Below are 19787 nucleotides of genomic sequence, written 5' to 3' on the forward strand. Positions count from 1 at the left end.
GGTAATCCTGTTTTAAGTTCTCTGAGAAATCTCCAAATGCTTTCCACAGCGGCTAAACATATTTACATTCCCACCAGCAGTGTATAAGCATTCTCTTTTCTCCACAACCTTGGCAGCATCTGTTATTTTTTGACCTTTTAGTAATAGCCATTCTGACTGGTGTGAGATAGTATCTCATTGTGGTTTTGATTTGCATTTCCCTAATGATTGGTATATTGAGCATTTTTTAATATGCTTGTTGGCCATGTGTATGTCTTTTGAGAAGTGTCTGTTCTTCATTGCCTACTTGTTAATGGGGTTGTTAGGTTTTTGGTTGTTGACTTGAGTTCCTTATAGATTCTGGATATTAGACCTTTGTCAGATGCAATATTTTCTCCCATTTTCTAGGGTATCTGTTTACTCTGTTGATAATTTCTTTTGCTGTGCAGAAACTGTTTAGTTTAATTAGGGCCTAGTAGTCAATTTTTGTTTTCATTGCAATTACTTTTGAAGTCTTCGTCATGAAATCTTTGCCTGGGCCAATATGCAGAATGGTATTTCTAGGGTTTTTATAGTTTTAGGTTTTACATTTAAGGAGCCCTTTCCACATTGCTTGTTTTTGTCGCTTTTTTGAAGATCAGATGGTTGTATGTGTGAGGCTTTATTTCTGGGTTATCTAACCTGTTCCATTGGTCTATGTGTTTTTGAACCAGTACCATGCTGTTTTAGTTACTATATCCCTGTAGTATAGTTCGAAGTTTGGTAGTGTGATGCCTCCAGTTTTTTTCTTTTTGCTTAGGATTGCTTTGGCTATTCAGGCTCTTTTTTTGGTTCCAAATGAATATTAGAATGTTTCCTTCTAATTCCGTAAAGAATGTCATTGGTAGTTTAATAGGAATAGCATCGAATCTATAAATTGCTTTGGACATTTTAATGATTTTGATTCTTCCTATTCACAATAGCCACAAAAAGAATAAAATATCTAGAAATACAGCTAACAGGGAGGTTAAAGATCTCCACAACAAGATTAGAAAACATTACTGGCCAGGCACGATGGCTTGCGTCTGTAATCCCAACACTTTGGGAGGCCAAGGTGGGCAGATTGCCTGAGGTCAGGAGTTCGAAACCAGCCTGGCCAACATGGTGAAACCCCATCTCTACTGAAAAATACAAAAATTAGCAGGATGTAGTGGCACACGCCTGTAATCCCATCTACTCGGGAGGCTGAGACAGGAGAATTGCTTGAACCTGGGAGGTGGAGGTTGCAGTGAGCTGAGATCATGCCACTGCACTACAGCCTGGGCAACAGAGTGAGACTCCAAGTTAAAAAAAAATACCTTATTAAAAAAATCAGAGATGACAAAATTAATGGAAAACATTCCATGCTCATGAATAGAATTTCTTTCCTCAGAGTTTTTCTCCTAATTCTGCCCCTCTCTCCCTAACTGAGACTTCTTACTTCCTGCCAGCAGAGCAAATTTTATAAAACTCAAATTCAATTATATGCTATTTCTGCTTACATAACTTTAATAACTTCCTGATACCTATAGGAAAATATTCAAGATTCTCAGAATGTCTTAAAAATGCTTTCACAAGATGGTCTTGTCTTAACTTCCCAGCCACATCTTGGGACACTTCACACATACACTCCTGAATTTGCCATACTGAACTTCTTTCTCTGTGTGTTAAACAGGAGTTTTTGTTTTAATGCCATGCCTTTGTACATTCTGGCCCTCATTTCTGGGATATCCTCTTCTACTCTTCTCCAGCTACCTAAATCATATTCATGCCTTAAGAACCAGCTCACACATTACTCACTCTGTGGCTACTTCTGTAAAACTGTTAGGCAAAGTTATTAATACTTATCTTTACTATATTCCCATAAAATTTTATGTGACTCTATTTCTCTACTTAACACATTGACTTGTAATTTTTTACATGCCTCTCTCATGAAGAAAGAGATGCAATTTGTCTTTGTAATACCTCAGCCTAGGTACATGGTACCCAACGAATACTTTCTGAGTTATCATTTGTCAATGCACCAATCTGAAACAATATATTGACTACTGAGCATTTTCTTTTATTGTTTAAAAAAAAAGTTACTGAGTGATTTCTCTGGGCCAGGTACTGAGTTAGTATTTAGCCCCAAAATATGGCGTAGAGGCTTCACTGTATTTGAAATAATTCGGGTGATTTTTGGAAAGTCTGATGCTTATTTTGGCTTTGGTGACCTTCTATGGCCTATCAAAGTGAGAACTGTCATTGCCAGAAGTTGATTGTGTGCTATTATTTTTCTTCCTGTACATAGCAATTTCTTGATAAGGCAAATGTGATTTGATACCCTTCCAATATCACAACTAAGATGATGGCAGTCCAGTACTGAAATATTTGATATTGCCCTCTTTTCTCTCAGGTAATTTCATGCCTCTCATGCGGTTAAATATAACAAACAAACAAAACAAAGTGATGTTTTAAAAGTTCATTGAAGCACAAGCTTTGGGATCCTAACTTCTACTTCTAAATCCATTAAGGCATGCTGCCTTTGTTCATGAATATTCTTATTTTAAATATGCACAAAGCATGAACAACTTATGTCATTTCTCCATCATGAGAAGAATTCATTATTAACACCACAGTGAAAAATTGTCAGGTGGTATTTCAGAATTGATTCAATTATTTCTGGATGCTATGGAAGGTATTCATCTTCTCTCTAATTAATAATTTTAGAAGCAGAATTGGACCCTCTTTTTAAATTTCCAAGCAATACTTTGTTGCAAGTGGCTTTCTCACAAAGAAGCATTTTGATTTTTCCTTCTTTATAGTTACTTGTTCTTTGCCTCAAGGATGAATATATTTCATCAAAGCATAGAGAAATGCTATTCTTACCAAATGATTATTCCATCAAATAAAATTAGGACAACACATACTATGCATTTGGAGAAATTGTGTTTTTGAAACAACCCAAAGCTAGGTTAATGCTGGATAGTCATTTCACAAATAATGTAATATTGCTGTAAGCATTAGCAGGTCTAAGCAGGGTGGTCTGAATTTTGATGTTAAGAAGAGAGAATTTATTTTCAACATCGTCAGTGAATAATTTGAAGTCCAGTACATGTTGAGTTTTATGTTTCTTAGTTTTGAACATTAGAGAACTAGGGTGTGACATTTTGTGGTCTCTCTTTCAAGTCCCGAGGAATGTAGTTTTGCAGTACAAAGTGGAGAATGAGGCAATGAAAAACAGAATGCAACAGACATTATTGTTTTAATATGTCACTGCCAGCTGTCATTGGCCCTAGTGGGAGGCCTCAGATGGCAACTCTGTCTCTAAGGATTGGCTGGGGATCTTCATATTTCATCCATCATTTCATCACAGATCATCTCAGCCTCTCCTGGACTGTGACCAACTGGCTTACTCAAGGGACTGGCTTTGCTGTCCTGACATGATGGCAAGCTGTGGCACATCATGCAGACTGAAGTTCAGCCTGCCTCAGACTCACGATAAAGGCACATTTGGGACAGTCTCTCTCAGCCTCATTGCAGAGAGAAGAAATGTATGGCAAGATGGCATATGGAGTATTAATTTGTGCAAAATGCTAACTGATGTGAACTTACTGTTTTCCTGTTGAATTGCCACCCTCTCCCTCATGTGTACTGGGGAAGGGAGCCCCTGCTGCTGAGGAAGAGTCCACTGGTCAGAACAAGGAGCCGTATTCTTAGCTTCCTCAGTCAAAAGACATCTTGGTACGAGACGATAAAGATTTGATGTAGGCCCACTGCCAAAGAGAATAGGTGTGTCTTTCTACACTTGCTCTTTAGCAAAAGGCCAAGAAGCAGTAAGTTTCTCTTTTTGACTTTCATACTAGATAAAATGATTTCATAGGAATGAGGAGCTCAGAAAATAAGTAAGTTAGAAGCATTGTAGGGACCACGTGTTCTACCACTCCCTCACATTGGGAGTCTGGAGTGTGTGTGGATGTGTGTGTGTGTATGTAGGACATGATACAACTAACTTTAAGTGGCAATATGTGTCAGTCATCTCATGTCCTGCTACTCATCTAGAATCTTGGAAGTTAGGAGCCTCATATGACAGAGGGACAGTGGAATGGGAGAATCCACATCTGAGAGAAGTGGCAGTTTGGCCAAGAGGTCTTGGAACTGAGAAAGTAGTAAGCATAGAAGTGAGTGCACTGTGTCAGCTGTCGGTTAGGACTGGCACTGCTGCAATCCAGGTGGGTGGCAAAAGAGAACCCAGCCACTTCCAATTGCCCTGTGAGGGTATCATATGCTTCACACATGCCATCTAGCTCCACACGAGTCAAGTCACACCATTACAAAGGATGTTCGCATAGGACGGAGAGAGAGGGAGACTGAAAGACTACCTGCTCTACGACCACTGCAGAGTGGTGGTTCCTTAACAACCTCCCATTCTCTGCATCCCACGAGTGTGGGTTAGGGCTAAAACATGAGTGCATGTACCTTAAATGTGAATAAATGCAAAATTAGCCTTAACTAAAAGGAATCAGTGAATTGAATGGAGGAAAATGGAAATGGACTAAATTCAGAATTTTAAGATAGTGTGCAAAATGGGAGCTTGTGATAGATAATGCATTTGTTAGAAGAAGAAATAGTTTTACTTCAGCGTCTCTGAGAATTTTGTGGAGGATTGTGACTAAAACATGCACAATGCAGATGTGGAACAATAATCAGGAGAGAGCAAGATGGTAATTATGAGTGTGGATACAGTCATGCATTGCTTCACAGCGGGGGTACGTTCTGAGAAATGCATCATTAGGCGACTTTGTCATGCAAACATCATAGAGTGTACTTACACAAACCTAGATGTTATAGCCTACTACACATCTAGGCTATGTGGTATAGCCTAGTGCTGCTAGGCTACAAACCTGCACAGCATGTTACTGTGCTGAATAGTTTAGGCAACTATAACACAATAGTAAGTATTTGTGTCCTTAAACGTATCTAAATATAGACAAGGTAAAATAAAAACATGGTATAAAAGATAAAAAAGATACAATTATATGGAGCTATACTACTGTAGACTTTATAAACTATAGAATTAGGCTACACTAAAATTAATTTTTAAAATTTTCAATAATAAATTAACCTTAGCTTCATGTAACTTTTTTACTTCATAAATTTCTAAATTTTTAAAATTTGATTTTACTCTTTTGTAATAAGAGCCTAAAAAACACATCGTAAAGCCGTACAAAAATATTTTTTCTCTGTAAATCCTTATTCTATAAGCTTTTTACTATTTCTAAAAGTTTTAATTTTATTTTTACTTTTGAAACTTTTTGTTAAAGACACAAGCATACACATTAAGCTAGGCCCAGACACAGTCAGGATCATCAATCTGATTGTCTTCCTCCTCCACATCTTGTCCTATTGGAAGGTCTTCAGGGCCATAACATGCATGGAGTTGTCATTTTTTGTGATAACAATGCCTTCTGGAATATCTCCTAAAGGACCTGCCTGAGGCTATTTTACAGTTAACTTTTTTATATAAATAAGTAGAAGGAGTACATTCCAAAACAATGATTAAAAACCATAGTAAATACATAAGCCAGTAACATAGTAGTTTATTATCATTGTCAAGTATCGGTACCTATATAATTGCATGTGCTAGACTTTTATATGAATGGCAGCACAGTAGGTTTGTTTATACCAGCAGCACCACATCCATGTGAGTAATGGTTTGCACGATGACGTTACCACAGCTATGATGTTACTAGGCAATAGTAATTGTCTAGCTCTATTATGATCTTATGGCACCATCATCTTCTATGCTGTCTGTCATTGCCTGGAATGTTATTATGTGGAACATGATTGTAAATGTATATATACATATACATATATGTGCATACAAACATATACATGTATGGGAACACATGTATATATATTCAGAATAATCTGCTTTCGAATGCAAGAAGTTTTTGAAATTCATGAATTCATGTCAGAAATGTAGTCGTGATCTCATTATATTGAGGACATTTTTAAGGTGCATATTTGTAAAACTGTATTTAATATAGTTGAGCCAGTTATAAGCCACTAAAGCCCCTTTCCTTTCCCATGCTTTTGCTGAAATATGAGGTTTTTTTGTTTGTTTGTTTTTGCAGTGTTTTCTTCTCCATGATGCAGGTTGGTGAGCATATGTGTTGGGACCTGGTGAGACAGAGAGAGAGAGAGAAAGAAAGAGAGAGAGAGAGACAGACAGACAGAGAGAGAGAGAAAGAGACAGAGAGAAAAACAGAGAGAGAGAGAGAGAGAGAAAGACAGAGCGAGAGACACAGGGAGAGAGAGACACACACACACACACAGAGAAAAACAAAGAGAGAGAGAGAGAGAGAGAACCAGAGAGTCAGAGAGACATAGAGATAGAGAGGTCCCAGGAGCAGCAGAAGCCCTAAACCCCTAAAAGGAAGCCACTAACGGTCTCTGCTCTGCAGTTGCCCTGGTAGCATAGGCCACCCTTCCTCCATTATAACTGATCACAAACTCCTATAATAAAAGCCTGTAACCACAGCATTGCAAAATAGAGATTCTCAAACATACCAGGAATCACCAAACAACTGAGAAAAAACAAATTCAAGAAATAGAACTGATAGAGAACAGGATACTTAAAAAATACATGTCATTAATATCCCTGAAAACACTCAAGAGATACCCTATTAATAAAGTAAGACCAAGAAATTCTAAGAAAGAAAATATGTCAAAAAGTAAACATGTATAAGAGTCAAAGTACTTTTCAATCAAGAGTAACAAAATAAGCTGGGCACGGTGGCTCACGCCTGTAATCCCAGCACTTTGGGAGGCTGAGGCGGGCGAATCACCTGAGGTCAGGAGTTCGAGAGCAGCCTGGCCAATATGGCGAAACCCTGCCTCTACTAAAAATACAAAAATTAGCCAGGTATGGTGGCAAGCACCTGTAATCCCAGCTATCCAGGAGGCTGAGGCTGGAGAATTGCTTGAACCCGGGAAGTGGAGGTTGCAGTGAGCTGAGATCAAGCCACTGCACTCTAGCCTGGTGACAGAGCTAGACTCCATCTCAAAAAAAAAAAAAAAAAGAGTAACAAAATAAAGTGTAGCAATATTATCAGTTAAAATACAATCTAAGGAATATTTTAACTTAATGTAGAGTAATTATTGATAATAAAGCATAATCCACCAAAATAATGACGGTCATTAAACTTAAGTTTTAAATATGTAATGCAAAGATTGATAGAATACAAGAAACAGGTAACGACTACAATCAAATGTAAAGTATTACTATGCTTTTCAAAATTCAATTGTTTGAGTAAACAAAAATAAGAATTGCCATAAATTTTTTTAAATGAACAAGTTTGATTATGTATCTCTAAGAAAAAGAAAATATATATATTTTTCAAACTTTCCAAATTAAATTAACCATGTAGGAAATTTGAATTTGTAGCAAATTCTAAAGAATATGTCATATACGTTACACATATTTTTCTTTTTAAAATTTTTTTATCTGTCTTTGCAATCTGTTCTCATGGTTGTTTTTCTTTTTAAAAATACTTTTAACATAATACAATACATCTGAAAATTAACAATTAAAATATGACTAAAATATCTTTTTATGAAAACTTAAAAACACTTATTTAGAAAACTGTTGGCTAAAGAGTAAATAAAAATGAATAATAAATATCATAAGTGAACAATGAAAAAACAGCACATTGCAATGTGTGAAATGTGGTTAAAACTATAGGCAGAGGTAAAATTTTAGCCTTAAGTGCATTTGTTAGTAAAGAGAATATATTAGAGAATATATTAGTTAGTAAAGAGAATACATTCATACCAAATGCACAGGAGGAAGAGAAAAAAATTGAACTGTTAAGAATAAAAAGTAGGAGAAAGTGGAAACTTAGTAAATGTATAAACTGTTTTTGGTAAAATACAAAATCTTTGCGGATTGGTCAAGATAAAAAAGACAGTGCAAGTACATAGTATAATAATAGAAATAAGAGAATGAACACAACTCAAGGTAGAGGGAAGGTTTTAGAAAGAGAAAATAATAGCAAATACAACTTTGTACTGTTCTATCTGTAACTTATATGAACTGTGTAGGCAAAAATAAATAATTGAATTGAGTACATCTTATTGTTCAAATAATGTTTGCCTAGGGCTACTTGTGACCATCTTTCTGGACACCCGGAGGAATCTTCTTATTTGCAGTAGAAGAGAATAATCCTGCACCCAAAGAGAAGCAAAGCTAAGAGATATTGTTGAAATAGAGATGGCAGGAGAGAGAAATAGAGGAAGAGTGAGCCCTGGCCACAGCCACTCTGTTTGGTACTCCGGTATGGCTCACTTCTTGGAGTTGTATTAGAGAACACAAACTAAAGAACATAGCAAAAAATGGCTTCTGGAAACTCTCTCATGTTTGATGTCTAAAAGAATACCTTCATATAATAATACAATACAATGAAAGGTGTTAGGCTGCCATGTGACAAATGGCCAATATGTTCTTTCAAGGAAATAAGTGCATGTTGCCCATATCTGGTTTCCTACATTTATCTGTTTCTGAAACATCTCAGATTAGCCAAACACTCTGCAAATGTTCAAGAGAGTACTTATTTCTAGAACTGTACTTTTTTTCTTCAACTATTAAATTCCTTAAAGTAGGGAATTAATGCCTAGACACTGAAATAGAAAAGTGATTAACTTTAATGCAACCACACGTTGCTAAGGATGGAAATAGATTTAATTTGCATTGGGCTTTAACAAAGGAATTTTAGTCATAGTCTTCAACATTCTCTTTTTTTAAAACCATGACCCAGGAAAAATCTTCCCAAGGACTATATTTCATCATACAGAACAGAGAATGGTTAATGCTGGTGCCCGATAGTAATTTTCAAATCTATTTATAAATGAAACATGAATATGTGTATTGCTTTGCGGAGGGAGAAGAACAAGAACTTTTAAAAAACCTACATATAGTCTCTGTCTTAAATAGGTACCTTTTAGGCAGTAGTTTCTCATCACTGCTTGACTTAGAAATTTTATGAGAAATGTTGTATCCAGTTTCAACATAACACTGGAAAAAGATTTATTTGAAGTCCGATCCTTTGGTTTAGGTGCTGCCAGGAAAACAATTTAATATGAAAAGACTCTCCTTCATATGTCTGAAAAACAAGCACAAGAAAGAAGACCTAAAAAAATCAGATTGCATTAAAAATCATAAGGAAGTAACTCTAATTTGGGGGCAGGGGGCAGTTCCAACCAGGTTTCTTCTACATAGAATTTACACAGGAAAAAAAAATCACCATCATACTGATCTTATATGTAAAACTAAGGCTTCTATTCTCCCCCGTCATTTCACTAGTGACATGAGTTTGACTAATGGATTAAATATGAAAATCTCAAAAGGGAAAAAGTATCTAAAACTGAGTTTAAATCAAAATTAAACATCAAGTCCAACAGGTCCAGCTGGCCCTAGGGAGATGAGGCAGCAAGTGTAGGGGATTCAGCCATGAAGAGGGAACAGCATTGGAGATAGTCATGAGGATGGTTCATCCTAAATGAACCGTCTTTTTTACCTTTCTTTTTCTTTTATTCCTTTGGATGATTCTTTCTTTTTCTGAGGGCTCCACTCTTAAATATTTGTTCTTTGGGTCCCAAATATTTTTTTCTTATCTATGCCTTGGCTTCATTTACCGGGTCCAAATGTTGACACCTGCCATGTATGGCAACTTCATGCCACATTTTCAGTGTAATGTCCCATCTGTATTTATTTACTTTATAATAGAGTGTTGGCAATCTCCTGGAATGCTATTTTGAACTTATCTTTATGATTATACTCCTGAGATAACACACCTCACAGCTACACTGAGTCCATTAAAGTTCTGGTGACATTGGCTCTAAGCCCAGCTAGAAAAAAAAATATGCCTCGACTTCCAGTGAGTGGAATTTCTGAGTCACACATCCTCGCCCTAGTGTCATGTGCAGATGCATCCTCAGAAGATCTGAGCAATTCTGAATAGGTATTTCCATGTCTTAGTCAAGGATCTCCAAAATAATTAGCTAATTATTTAATTTATTCAAAACGTATTTTTTATCTTCATGTGGTGTCATAAAATTTTCATTCCAGGAGACCATGCTTGATATATTTATTACATAGTTTTCTAATGAAGACAAAAGGTCCAAAAGGGACTATGATCCAGGATTTTCATTTCTATTCCCTGAGGAGCCAGGTACTAACTCTTGATCATAATTTGAGAAAAGCAAGGTTATTCTTCTACCTACTTCTCACACACTGTTAGTGGAAATGTACAATGATATAACAACTTTGGAAAATAACTTGGCAGCTTGTAAATAGTTGAACATAGACTTGCTATATGATCTAGTCATTCTATTCCTAGATATAGCACGTGTTCAGACCAAAACTTATAGCTGCTTTGCTTGTAAAAGTCAAAAACTGGAAACAACCCAAATATCATCAACTGGTGGATGGTTAAAACACACTGTGACATCGTCCCACAATGAAATACTATACAACAATAAAAGTGAACCATTGATACATACTGCAACATGGATGAATCTTAAATGTTTAAGCTGAGTGAAAGAAGCCAGAGGGAAAAGAGTATATACTACATGATGTCATTTATATAAACATCTATGACATGAAAACTAATATGCAGTCTCAGAAAGCAGATTCGTAGATCCTTGGGAAGGGGTGGGGAGAGTGGGACAGAAAGATAACAAGGATAAAGGAAAACTTTTGGAAGTATAGAAATATTTATTATTTTGAGTAGGTAATGCTTTCACAGAGTAAACATGCCAAAAAATTCCAAACTTTGTACTTTAAATATGCATAATTTATTGTATATCAATAATATCTTAATAAAACTATAAAAAAACTTACTTGGTTCCCAATGAATGGTTACCTCAAAAATGCCATATTAAATTCCATAAATGAGAGTACAGACTTATTTTCTCTAGATGCAAACTTGCAATCCCTCAATTGATGTGGAAAGACAATATTTTTTGAGAATTTAGTCTTTGCTCACAATTTTTTTTTAAAAAGTGAAAGATTCTCTTAAAGTGCACTGACATTGGTACATTAGTCACTTTCACACAAAATTATAAGTAAAGGTGTTTTCCACATGGGTTTTGTGGGGAGGGAGGCAGGATGCGAGAATGTGTTCTCTGCTCTTTTTGTTTGTTTGTTTTTTCTCATTTTTCAAAAGCCAATTTGGACTGATTTGATATTTTCTTAAAGGACATCAGATTTTTGAAGTGGCTACGAATGTGGGTTTTAGGCCAGGCATGGTGGCTCATGCCCGTAATCCCAGCACTTTGGGAGGCCAAGGTGGATGGATCACCTGAGGTCAGGAATTCGAGACCAGCCTTGCTAACATGGCAAAACCCCGTCTCTACTAAAAATACAAAAATTAGCCAGGCATGGTGGCATGTATGACTGTAGTGCCAGTTACTTGGGAGACTGAGGCGGGAGAATCACTTGAGCCCAGGAGGTGGAGGTTGCAATGAGCCGAGATCTCACTGTTGCATTCCAGCCTGGGCGACAGAGCGAGACTCTGTCTCAAAAAAAAAAAGTGTTTGAGTTTTAGAGTTAGCCTCTTCTAGCTCAGATCCAGCTCTGCTCACTTTTGGTCAGTGAATTAATCTCTCTAAGCTTTAATTTCCCCATCTTAGAGATGGGGATAATAGAACAACATATCTCATAAAGTTGTCTTACTGACCAAATAAGAATGCAAATAATGCATAAGAAACCTTTAGCATAGTGCCAGGCATAACACACAAAATGTCAGCTATTATGCAAAAGCCTTGACAAGTTCCCACTGACTGTGGGGAAACCTAGAACTGAGCAGCCTGAAATGGTAGGGGGCAAAGAAGGAGGCTAGTGGAGACCACTATAAAATTATACTTTGGCACGTTTCCTTTGTTTGGAGAAATAATACTACACTGCTGATGTAAACCAGAGAAATAAACATGGAGGGAAGCGGCGATGCAAGAAATAATAAAGGGACTTAGCTAACACTCTGTGCAAATACATAAACAATCTGAGACAAAGACATTGGAAATACCATTCTCTGTGCCACCAGAGTACTACTTTCAGCTGAAATGCACTTTTTTGGGGGTGGTGGGAAGTGGTTTGTATTTTGATAATAGATGCAGTCGGTGGAGAGAAAAGGGGATGGATAAGGTAGTTAACTCCTGTCTAGTCCCCGGTTCTACTAACTGCCCACTCAGCAGCAGCCTGAGTAGGATCTTACAGAAAACAGAGCAGCCAGTTTCACGGGCCAGCGTGTAGCCAATGCCTGAACTATTTCTGCATTTATGTTGTTTCTTTCTACATCCTGTGCTTAGCTACCTTTGATTGCTTGATATGCTACCCACACACTCTTGAGTTAAACTTCTTGTATTAATACACAAGTGTTTTCTTCATGAAGCTGTTTCTCATGAAAACTTTAAAAGGTGAGGCTGAATTCCTTGCATTTCTTTTGTCTACGCCCTGATTTCTTTGGCACAGCAGCAGTTCTTAGGTTTTGGACATTAAAACATATGCTAATAATCATTGATTGAACGAATCTAGCACATATACCAAAAGGTGGCTGATTTCTCTGTGATGGAATGATGAACAAATATGGGAAATGTCTGCCACCTGTAATCCTCTTATGAAATATGTTCTGATGGTTATACTTACTGTCATCGTCATTGTCATCGATTGACAGTTATTCTCATTGTCATTGGGAAAGCTCAGTTGATAGCTTTTTTGGTTTGATTTTACAATTCTTCTTCACCCTACCCCCATTTCAAATTTACATTGTTTAATCATTAAGTTGATTTAGTTTGAGATTTTATTTTGGAAAATTTCATGACACCTCTCTAGATCCTTTGCTCTTTGGGTGTCATTTTGGGTAACATTATTTATTCCCTGCTGATGGTTCCTTTCTTATCTGCCTATGCCACAGTTGAATGTGAACAGTTTAGCTTTCTTGTTTGAACATGGAGATTATATTCTTTCCATGAGTACCTATAATGTGCCAGGCACTGGGGGAGTTATGTTAGCTTTTGAATTCTTTTTTCTTTGCAAATGTCTTTTTTATTTGCCCATATTCTTTCTGTGAGCTTGTCAGCTGCATCTGCTGTGGAGAACATTTTTTTTTTTTAACATGGTTATTTGTTGCCAGGGATAATAGGCATCCTAGTTGCACTCTGCCCAAATCTCTGGGAATGATCCATCAGGCAATCCTACTGATAAGCTGTAGAAATGGTTCGTGGAAAGAAACAGAAATGAATTGGGCAGTTAGAATCAGCTGGGGAATGTATTTTTAAAAATAGTTTTATTTGCCCTCACATGGCTTGTGGCTTGAGGCATATTAGCAGTTTTTGCTGAAAGCACACTGGAAGACAAAACAAGAACCAGAGTTTTTACTAGATATATTTGTAATTGCATATAGAATTTAATTTGTTCAGTTAATTTGTATGTAAACTAATTATGAACGTTGACTGTAGTAAAATATACTATTCCCATGCCCCATCATTTGGTAGACTAGAATGTAAACTTATTAGTAACATATAACAATAATCCTAAATTACACTACAGGGCAGCAATGTTTACAAGAGAAAGATGCGTTTTACACGTCCCCCTAAGGTCCCCTACAGGTATATGCAGGACCTGCAGAATATAATTCTACTCCTCAAAGAGAGATCCAAAAACCTAGGAGGAGAGCAGGGGGAGTAATCCAGGCATTGGTGCTACTCAGAGAATGACTATTACATGAGTAGATACATGTTTAACGTGATTAACACCTTCATTTGTATGTATATTATACTAACAGAGTCTCTTTCTCTTCAATCTATTTTACTGAAGATTAGGAGTGGGATTAGCATCAGGCAGATGAAAAACACAACCAAGTCCTGCCACATAATTAAGATACACAAAATATCTTTATTCAAGATGATGCAGAACAGCTCTCAAGTTTACAAAAAGTATTAGTTAAGTCACCATTTTAACTCTGCCATTTATTTAAGTACTCTATTTGTGAATAGATTTTACATAAAATGATGCATCCCATTTTTTAATGGCCAATTCTTTTTTTTTTTTTTTTTTTTTTTGAGACTGAGTCTCACTCTGTTGCCCAGGGTGGAGTGCAGTGGTGTGATCTCAGCTCACTGCAACCTCTGACTCCCAGGTTCAAGCAATTCTCCTACCTCAGCCTCCTGAGTAGCTGGGATTACAGGTGTGCACCACCACACCTGGATAATTCTTTTGTATTTTTAGTAGAGACAGGGTTTCACTATGTTGGCCAGGAGGTCTCGAACTCCTGACCTCAGGTGATCAGCCCGTCTCAGCCTCCCAAAGTACTGGGATTACAGGAATGAGCCACTGCACCTTGCCCAGCCAATTCTTTTAAGAGTGTTTTGTTGTTGTTGATTTAAAATTCAATAAAGATTAGATTAATTTGTTTCCTAAAATGAGCCATTGGAATTGTTTGCTCTGAACACAAACACATTACTTATTTCAAGTTAGCAGAACAAATATTTACAAATATTTTAAAGAAGGATTTCATGTTTTCCAAGCCTCTACCACATGAAAAAAAAAGCATCTCATTATTGTAAATATTGACAGTGTTTAAGTTGTTGGGTATATAGTAGGTAGTTCCTAAATCTGATGACTATATGGATGAATGAATAAAAAAGTAGAAAAACTAAGGACAGGACTAAATTGAAAAAGGATTTTCTTTCAGAGAAAGTATACTTCTACGGTGGATGTTAGCTATGCTGTTTGCACAAATGCTCTGAAAATGTTTTTCAGCTCAGGTGCTGTAGAAATAATGTTTTTCTTTCCATGACTGTGCCCCACCACATTTTTTAACTAAAATTATCTGAAGATCAATTGATCAACGTGTTAATTATGAGTAAAACAATGTGATAACTACAACTAACCTGCCTCCCCCAGGCCATATGCAATATCTGTCTACTTTTTCGATACCGTGGGAGATCTGTCTTTGGAAGTGGTCATTTCTACCTTTTTTTTTTTGAGACGGAATCTCTGTCGCCCAGGCTGGAGTGCAGTGGTGCGATCTCGGCTCACTGCAAGCTCCGCCTCCCGTGTTCACGCCGTTCTCCTGCCTCAGCCTCCTGAGTAGCTGGGACTACAGGTGCCCGCCACCTCGCCCGGCTAATTTTTTGTATTTTTTGGTAGAGACGAGGTTTCACCGTGTTAGCTAGGATAGTCTCAATCTCCTGACCTCGTGATCCACCCACTTGGGCCTCCCAAAATGCTGGCATTACAGGCGTGAACCACCGCGCCCGGCCTCTACCTTCTTTTAAACCTGCAAATTTTGCCCTGCCACCCTCATCCCGATCTGGCTCAGAGAATATGGAGAATATATGTGCTAGTGTCCCACTGTTCCAAGTGTAGCAGGTCCACACTTCTGCTCTCATTTCTACTCCCTCTTTGTGTTCTTAGCCCACCGCCCAACACTTAGTTCCTGATACAGCCCTGCAAAGCCCCAACTTCTGCCTCTTATCACATGAACCACCAGATCTGGGTATGGTATCTGTAGCTGGTTATTATAGGGGTGAGCCCTTCAGATGGAGGCGATGGTAAAAACAGTCCTGAATTGGAAATCAGAAGACTGGTTTGCCACTCACAAATTGTGAACCCTTGGATGGGTTATTCAGCTTCTGTGGCTTCTCTATCGTCTTCTGCAAAAATGAGATTTAATTAGAGATAGGTCTTAAACTCCATTCTGGATCTAACAGTCTCTGTTACATAAAATGATCCATTTCAAGATAGAGAGATATAACTGGAAACTTTTGATGCATGGACTGTGGAACGTTTACTTGTGTTCCTTTTGCATAAATATTATAAAAATTGTTCTTTGAAAAAACAATCTATTGTTAAATAGTACTGCATCCTTGCTTTTAGAAACATTTTTAAAAGACAAATTTGGAATTTTTAACCTTCCCTGGTATATTCCATGGTTTTCGATAAAGGGGTTTTAAGAACTTTGTATAATTAGCAAATCACTTCAAATGAATGAAAACTCACCTCAGTGTAAATGAGAAGCAATGAACGTTCTAACTTATTTTGTTTCAGACTGAAGTCTGAGCAATACATAAATAAGCAAGCAAAATAAAACCCATTGGAAAAATCACATCTGTCCACTATCATCACACATAAAGGCACATTGTGTGGTCCTGAGAAAGATTACACAGTATCCAGAGGAGGAAGTGCTTTCTCTCAAAGACAGGGAGAAATGAATAACTAGGGAAGCAAAGAGTTCTGTGAGAAAAATCAAAGACTGGGTGGGTAGAGTCGGAACTAGAGGAAGAATTTGGGCAAGAGGAAAACTCAAGGACAAATAGAGGGTTTAACTGTTCGGGCTTGTAGGCGCCATCTGAAATTGCAAAAGAAAGGAAAAATTGAGTCTGGGATATGATTAGGACAGTCATATTGTGCATATTTAACAAAATATAATGGAAGAATGAACATGATGACTTATTTTTTCATTCAGTTTCCCTATCTACAATTTAGCATTTAAATTCTAAATACACATATGTAACCTCTATGATAGCTGAGTTATACACAGCAGGATGGTTGCGCCATCTAAAGACAACAAACCATCTAAAGATAAAACTGCAGGCCCCAAAACACAGCATGCTCAAATTCTTTTTGTTTCTTCTACTTTTGTTTTAGCTTCTGGAGACACACGTGCAGGTTTGTTACACGGGTAAATTTCGTGTTGCTGAGGCTTGGTATACGAATGATCCTGTCACTCAAGTAGTGAGCATAGTACCTGAGAGGGAGCGTTACCAACCTCCAGCCCCCTCCCATCCTCCTTTCTCAAGCAGTCTCAAGTGTCTATTGTTCTCATCTTTGCGTCCATGTGTCTTTAATGTTTAGGTCTCACTTTTCAGTGAGAACATGTGGCATTTGGTTTTCTGTTCTTGTGTTCATTCACTTAGGATAAAATGGCCTCTGGCTCCATCCATGTTGCCACAAAGGACACGATTTCTTTCTTTCTGTGGCTGTCTAGTAGTCCATCGTGTATATGTACCACACTTTCTTTATCCAGTCCACCATTGATGGGCATCTTTGTTGATTCCTTGCCTTTGCTATTGTGAATAGTGCTGCAATGAACGTACGAGCATGCATCTTTTTGGTAGAATAATTTATTTTCCTTTGTGTATATACCCAGTAGTGGAATTGCTGGCTCTCAGTATCTCCCAGTAGTAGAATTGCTGGCTCTCAGTATCTCCCAGTAGTGGAATTGCTGGTTCTTGTTAAGTTTTTTAAGAACCCTTCACACTGCTTTTCCCAGTGGTTGAACTAATTTACATTCTTATCAGCAGTGTGTAAGTGTTGCCTTTTCTCTGCAACCTCACCAGCATCTGTTGTTTTTTGACTTTTTAGTAATACCCATTGTGACTGTCATGAGATGGTCTCTCATTGTGGTTTGGATTTGCACTTCTCTAATGATTAGTGATGATAAGCATCTTCTTCTCACATATTTGTTGGCTGCATGTATATCTTCTTTTGAGAAGTGACTGTTCATGTCATTTGCCCATTTTTTAATGTGGTTTTTTGTTTGTTGAATTGTTTGCATTCCTATAAAGCAAGAAAGATCTCCCTAACTTGAAAGTAAATAGTGGCCGGGCGCGGTGGCTCAAGCCTGTAATCCCAGCACTTTGGGAGGCCGAGGTGGGCGGATCACGAGGTCAGGAGATCGAGACCATCCTGGCTAACACAGTGAAACCCCGTCTCTACTAAAAATACAAAAACTTAGCCGGGCGAGGTGGCAGGCGCCTGTAGTCCCAGCTACTCGGGAGGCTGAGGCAGGAGAATGGCGTGAACCCGGGAGGTGGAGCTTGCAGTGAGCTGAGATCCGGCCACTGCACTCCAGCCTGGGTGACAGAGCGAAACCCCGGTCTAAAAAAAAAAAAAAAAAAAAAAGAAAGTAAATAGTGATACTAAAATTTGTAAGCCTAGTCAAATGTGGGCTATTCAACAGGTGTGCTGTCCTTCATAGGTAATTCTAAGAAAAAGGAAAGGAAATGGATAAATCTGGGTATGGGATTGCTTTTGTGGCAGACAGTGTTTATTGGCTTACCCAGTACTTAACCTCAACCTTTTCTTCCTTTTCAACCTCAGTTATAGAGGTTGAAAATGTAAAGTGCTTGCATTCCCGAGCCTCCTTTAGAACTAAAAAAGGCTGTGTGGCTAATGACAAGTAAGCGGACATCTGCTGGGATCTTTCCTCATCCTCTTCTATCTGCTCTAAGGAGGACATGGGCTCTACAGCTGTGTCAGCTGCCTTGTGACCTCGAGAAGAAGGACAAATGAATTAAACAACAGTCATCACATCACTGAGCTACTGAACCAATGTTACGAGCCACTTCAGATTTTTACTATGTAATAAAAAGAATTCTCCATTTTCTTAAACCTTTGTTAATGAGTTTTACTCTTATGGATGAAAACATCCTAATATACCTTCCAGAGAAGACAATTCTATTCTGCGCTTCCACATCGTGCCTAGTAGCACTCTGATTCCAAGCGAGATAAGACTTGTTTTGCTTCGGGCATCTTATCCTGCTTTTCATGAGCAAATACAGTCTCTTCCCAGGGCATCTTGGCAAATGGACACATGTGCTTGCCAAAGTGACTCTGCTATCCTGTGTGATGGGAGGAGGAGGGGTAAAGTTCGTTTTCAGAAATCTAAGTTCTCTGCCCTGAGAAGAGACAGACAGGGTCATAGAACTTGGCCTGTTCCGTCCTCTGTATCTCCCTTCTTCCTCTCCCTTTTCTGTAGGACAAGCAGAAAGACAAAGAGCTCAGTGTTTCTCTCTGCCTAAGGAAGCATGCTCTGTGTATGTGTGTGTGTGTGTGTGTGTGTGTGTGTGTCTGTGTGCATGCACACGTGTGTTTGGGGGTGGTGGAGGTGGTAGTCTCTATGCCTTCTCCACCTTCAGTAGAGATAAGACAGGCAGGGAGGGTGGAAGGGAGTCCAGCAACACAATCAAAAGGAAGGAAACTCTCACTTTAAGGTCAGCGGTAAAAAGCAGACTCCAAGCTTGCTACAAACAGCAGTAGTAAAGGAAAAGGCTTGGTGTAGAAATAAATACAGAGTGACTTAAATGCCATGAGGAGGGGGGCATAAAAAAATTCAAGAAAATGTCTACCGAGTAATAATTTTGGGTGGAAAAACAAGTAATGGTTACAGAAAAGGGAGAAGAAAGTGTGGAAAGATTATTCTGATGTGCTTACTTTCTCTTCTAGCCCTTAGATTATATATTATATTAGCCATGAAAGTAACAAGTCCTGGAAAAGAAACGTGTACATGATGGGTGTGTTAATTTCCTTCACTATAGTAACCTGTTTACTATCTATATTTAATTCACAACATCATGTTGTATGCCTTAAATATACATAATAACATTTATTTTTAAGAAAAGAAAGTACAGAGAGAAAAAAAGAATGGAATACACATGAATGCCGAACCACATTGGATATGTAGCTGTTCATGAAGATATTCCATGCAAGGCCTATCTAGTAGAGCCTCAAATCTATTTGAATAAAAATGGCACTCATTGAAGACATCTGCTTTCTGTAACATCTACACAAAGTCTTACTAGGGGTAAGAAAATCTTTGCCATAGTCTTTTGAAGTCTTAATAAAAATCATGAAAGTTGTGACAGAGACCATTGTTGCTATAGAACAAGCAGAGACATTTAGGTATCAAGACATTAATGATAAACAATATTAATATTATTATTCATTATAGTGTGACCTGGCACCT

General features: G+C 37.8%; 1 long non-coding RNA gene across 1 annotated transcript in view; it reads left to right on the top strand.

The window, feature by feature from the left end:
- Positions 1–17945: 17945 nt before the first annotated feature.
- Positions 17946–19787, top strand: part of LOC103883191 — a 97792-nt gene continuing 95950 nt past the window's right edge. The window contains exon 1 of the long non-coding RNA XR_002521157.2: positions 17946–19625. This is a non-coding gene — a long non-coding RNA (uncharacterized LOC103883191). The remainder of the gene's footprint in view (positions 19626–19787) is intronic.

Source organism: Papio anubis, chromosome 4 (assembly GCF_008728515.1).
Source record: "Papio anubis isolate 15944 chromosome 4, Panubis1.0, whole genome shotgun sequence".
Classification (NCBI taxonomy): domain Eukaryota; kingdom Metazoa; phylum Chordata; class Mammalia; order Primates; family Cercopithecidae; genus Papio; species Papio anubis.